The sequence below is a fragment of the Fragaria vesca genome, linkage group LG6 (assembly GCF_000184155.1).
Source record: "Fragaria vesca subsp. vesca linkage group LG6, FraVesHawaii_1.0, whole genome shotgun sequence".
Taxonomy (NCBI): domain Eukaryota; kingdom Viridiplantae; phylum Streptophyta; class Magnoliopsida; order Rosales; family Rosaceae; genus Fragaria; species Fragaria vesca.
This window is the reverse complement of record NC_020496.1, coordinates 600,570-606,233: the sequence shown is the minus strand read 5'-3', so window position 1 is coordinate 606,233 and position 5,664 is coordinate 600,570. Positions and strand designations below refer to the sequence as shown.

The 5,664-nt window shown below is 37.3% G+C and overlaps 1 protein-coding gene across 1 annotated transcript in view; it reads right to left on the bottom strand.

Moving 5' to 3' along the window:
* Window positions 1-5,664, bottom strand: part of LOC101311209 — a 57,618-nt gene that overhangs the window by 7,303 nt on the left and 44,651 nt on the right. The gene's annotated exons all lie outside the window — the stretch shown is intronic.

The window sequence follows — 5,664 nt, the reverse complement described above, 5'->3', positions numbered from 1 at the left end:
AGGAGGACAGCAAAAGAAACAAATCTAAGTGAGCTTCAGCAAAATATTGCGAGTTTATGACAAAAGAAAGACAGAATTGCGTGGAACTCGATTGCAAAGGGCAGGCTGGGCAGCTAACGCGTTCCTTTTTCCTTTGAATAGTTGTTGATCGAAGAAGAGAAATGCAGCAAAACTGGAGTGCTGACCTTGACTCTTATGATCCCCAGTCTACTCTTTGCCCTTCACCACTCAACTAAAGCTTTAAAGATACCTTATCATCGAGGAATTCTTGCGTGGGGCAAACACACCACATGTACCCTGCGACTACCCAATCAGAAGCCACCACGTATGTCTTTTTACACGTCATCATTGCTGAAAAGAGCACCACGCAAAAATTCCTCCTTATCATCCAAAAAAAAAAGGTATACGTGATTGGGGTGGTCGCAGGGTACAGCCCTCACGCAAAAATTCCTCCTTGTCATCACGGGAAGAAAACACATCTTTTTATATATATTAAAACAAAATCGTAGTAGCACTGTTTATTCAGTGCGTAAATAGACGGTTTTACTAGCCAGCAACCCGCGCGTTGCTGCGGGTAATCAACGTTAAAATGCGACATTTGTTTTAGGATGATTTACATAGTTAGTGGGTTGGTCTACATTTGAGGATCATTTACAGGGTTAGTTAAACCATGTAAACATATTCTATACTACCTTTTTTGTTGACTAATGTACACTATCTTGAACAACAATTGTAGAGAACAGTCAATTGGTTGATATATCATCTACATTGTTAAATCTTATGAAATTAGAGAAATATTAGATCTTTGAAGTTCAAAACGGCATTGTAAGGAAAATAACACATATTGTATAATATACATTGTCTGACTTGTCCCAAAATCTAGTGTTCGCCAAATTTGGAAGTTATATACATGGTACAAAATGGTCATGCTTGATCAAAAGATGCGCTACATAAGTTATGCTGGTTTAAATCACATTCACGGTTCGCAACTGAGTCGGTGTCCCTGTAAAGACAGAAATAGCAAAGCATCCAAATATTGGAACTTCACCAGTATCAACAATGGAGAGAACCTAAGAGTTGGAAGTGTCAATATGCTACTTCAATTCTATGCTACTTACAGTTTTAGAGCTGCAAAGTGGTCAACAACATTGTAACAATAGGTTCCCAAGAGAGTTCTATACTACTTGTTCATTTTATTTGTCAATCAAAATGAATTTAGATATCAAGGCTTCCAGGAGAGTTCAAATGGCTTGCTTTCAATTTCAAAATGATACAGTTTCATTGATTTCATTGACACAGAGGAAATCTTCCAGTTACAGTAAAATCAATGAAACTTGGGGAGCTAAGCTCTTTGCTCAACATATGATCCTAACATTTACAGCCCAAGGTTTCTCTCCTCACATGCAATCAATACATGAAATATATTAGTTAGTATATATATGCACTGATTCACAGGCCACATGTGAATATGGCATGCATTGTTCCTATATTAATCAATTTTTCCCCCGAACATACATTGTTGAAAGAGTTTGAACATCGCTTGGGTGTTAATGTTACGTGCAACACATAATACTGATTCAAGATGAAGGATCTAGCTAGGTCTGTATGCCTTTGTTACTTCCAGCTTTCATGATGAAAATATGTAGTACACTTGGGGAAGACCAATGCGAAGACCAACATCTGGACATCTTAGCAATGAAATGACTGTAAAGATTAACACTAAAACAAAGCAAATAATAATAAATAAATAAAAGATTAACACTAAAATGTTTAAAGTAAATTTCATATTTTATTTTCAAGTTGTTGGAGTGACTATTTTGCGATTTCACAACATGCATTTAGGGGAATCAATGAACAACAAACAATACATGAATGCGTACAAACAAAGAAACCATGTTCGAATTTTTCTGCTATGCAGCAATTATCACCAGGATAACCCAATAACGAAATTTGCAAACCCCACTAAGAACAAAAGAAGATCATTGTCCATTGGCATACAGTCCCCGGAGCTAGTTCACTTCAATCGCCCACCTTTACCAAAATCCAAACAAATCAACACAAAACAGAGAGAATCAATCACAAAAAAGTTTTGGGCACTTGATTTTGAAGAAATATTTTGATAAAGTCAAGTTGATACCTCGAAGAAGATCATCATGTCCAGAAACCTTGAGCTTTGTCTCCCAGATCTAAAACTCAACACGAAATCATACTCAGATATATTCTTGTCGAAAACAAACCAACGATGTAAGAGAACCAAACCAACAATAAGGAGAATGATAAGGAGAGCCCAGTTGGTAATGATGGAGGAAGAGAGAAATTGAAGACCAATTGGTAACGACAACCTATCCAAAACAAACATAGAAGCCACAATCGAGAAATCAATTTGAAGATTAAGATAAAAGAAAATTACCCAAACTATTCAGCTCTTCAATAAAGAGATCACAACCCAGCTCGCTTGAAGAAGAAACCCAGATCGTTGTCATAGAGAATGAAGTGTTGCAGACTGAGAGAAAGGCGTTGACCTTTTCTGACACGAAGAAGGAATAAACCCAGATCACCGCGTTAGAGAACAAAAGCGTTGCAGAGTAAGAGGAAGGCACTGAGAGTCTGAAACATGAAAAAAACAGAGAGAGATTAAAACGGAAGGCTCAGGAACGCTCTGGAAGCGAGAGAAAAGACAGAAGTGGAGAGCAAATTAGACATTGCAACAGCCAGGACAGCCCCAACACCTTGGCCCAACACCAGACCCATGCGAGATGCAGCCCAAGCCCGCCCTGAGACTGCACTGTTCTGAAGAACAGTAAGGCGGCGCCAGGCTGCATAGTATATAGTTAAATTTACAACAATGTCATCATTTTCTTTTTTTCTAGAAAAAAAAAAATTGCTCTATCTCAATGGCAATTGTGTATTTATTGATCTAACTTCTGCTAACCATCATTTGCTATGTGATTACATCTGAACCAACCAAACATTTGAGTCAGAGCAATTAAGAAAAAGATGGTAGCATTAAGGTTTATTGGTCTTTCATTTTGTATAGATGTAACTATGGTGATCGACTTTTTAAATACTAACCTCTTAGGGGATCAAAATAATAGAAGAAGTATATATAAAGTGTTCCACCTAACATAAGCTTATGAATTTGTTTACTCCTATTTTTTTAGATAACTGCTCCACCAAGAGTGGAAAACTACCACGTCCTTTTTTCTCTCCTTTATATTTCAGTGTCATTTTACGGTCAAGCCCATAAAAACTACTATTTTTATTGTTTGAAGGTAACAAAAAAATACTCACCTCAGCTTCACTGGTAAGTTCAAGTTTCTTCACAAGGTACTTCTGAATAAATGTTACAGGCATTTTAACATCCCTGTGGAAGAAAGAAAAGTAATTACCACTAAGCCCCAAGTAAGTCACACTAAAAGCTATCACTTCACAATTCATCAAAACGCACACGTTGATATCATCACAATTAGGCAATATATGTGGTTAACATGGTAGCTGAGGTGCCGAACACTATACTTAGGCTGTGCAGTTGACTAGGTAATAATCTGTTTACATTTCTGGTGTAGCATATTCTTAACCAATAATGGTAGACCCAAATCATGTACCAAGTTTAGCTGGAAAAAAGAAAATAAGCAAAGGTCAAACTTTTACAGAATTTGTGATACGGCCTATTAGGAATTCAAATCATTACTATTGACCTCCATGATATTCTTACAGTAAAATTTACCAAACTTGTTCTTATGTACATGACATTAAGCCCAAAATGAAAATGCGAAGTTGGCCAAATTTTGGTTCTGTTTGTCCCATACATCGGATGACAAAATGACTAAGATAAGGCAATGCATTGTTATGAAGTTGCAGCACTTCAAAGAAAGAAACAGGACTATAGAAAGCTCACTTTATTCTCAGGTAACATGATGATATCTGGGGCAAGGAGGCCTCTCTTTTCCTAAAGACATTTACCATAAAAACAATAAATCAACATGATAAAAGAAATTAAGCTTTTCACCATTATGAACCACATAACTATGCAAGCTTTATAATCGCAGGGCTGTCTCACCAGTTTTCAGCTGCAACCAACAAGAACCAAATAGGATTATTTCTTCTGCTATGCTTAGCCCCACGTACATCTTGAGTTGAATCACCTGACTCCCCAGATGGAGCTCCCCTATTACGATTACCTGCATGAAACCTCTTCCGTTTCATGGATCCTGTGACTGCTGCCGCATTAATGTTCTTTTTTCCTCTAGTACTGTTCTCGGGCTCCTTGATTTTCACCTTAGACACATGTACATGACTTTCTAGAGCATCTGGCGATTCTATGTCTCTGTTATTTTCAGGCATATAAAGTTCAGAAATACTATCAAGGGCATTGAGAGGCAACTGCCCTTGTGGATTTAACTTAGAGGACTTGGTTCGGTTAGCAGCCTCTACAAGACAGTTTAAGGGTGTCCACAGATCAGCTTTGCCTTCCATTACTTCAACATCATCTTTCTTAGGCTTCTGCTCATGGGAATTCTCAGGCATGGAAGAATCCTGCATCAATTGAATAAGCATGCAACATCTAAATAAGTCAACTGTTGAATAAATAAACCGGATTGTAAATATTATACTTTTATGGAAGTTTTGTGATTTCCTAGTTTGTTCTTAACAGCAATATTATTCCATCATTGCTCCCTTGTTGGGTGATCCAACTGTTGTTCACCACTGATGGTGTTATCATGAGCAATGCATCACCACCATTCATCATCACTTACAGGTCAGATGTCTGGTTCATGTTTGACTTCTATAAACTGTGTCAACATCTCGTCAATCCATTCTTATGTGCATTCTTTCTAAATTTAAGCAATTTAATTAAGAGTTTAGACCAGGGTTTCCTTAGGAGAAAGACCTGACTTCCTAGAACTTAAATAAGTTGCTAGAGAACTCAGATAGGCTCTTGGTCTCTTTCCAGTCAAGCCTGCCTGCACTGGAACTTTGCGGGTGCTGACTACTAATGATGATAATGACCTCTCCTTCCTTTTCACCGGTAATGAAACTGAAGGTGATTCGGGTGCATTAATTTTACGTCTTTTAAGAGGAAATATCTTGGCCCTGATATCTTGCAAATTATGGTCCGGCCTGCAGATTAAATTAATTGGCATCCCAAGCATGTGTAAGAACGTTTTCATGTAAGCTTCAGCATACATTACGACAATAAAAACATACGATTGTGAGCAAGAAGAGAACTATAATCAGATCAAATAAAGCCCACCTTTATCTCAGTCTTGAATATTAAAAAAAATACAACGATAGTTGACAAAGGATCGACTTTTACACAAAATCATACTTGGATGTTGTATCATGCGTTTTTCTTACAATCCTTGCCAGTTACTTCTTTTCCGAAAGCAGTCTTAATGAAGATATTAAATAACCAGCAACAATTCGTTTATATTCTTCTGATAGGTCCAGTGGCTTAAATTACATGATACATTTCAAGTAACATATATGGTCATTAGCTCCCAACGGTGCACAATGTAATAAGCTAGAAGTGTCCTTCTTTGACAAAAATTCTTATGGTTGCCTTATCGAACACAACTAACACGTGTGGAGGCAGAGAGATATGGTGGTGGCTTCTTTCAAAATATATAGTTACATTTCTTTAAAACTTAACTTAGAAGTTAG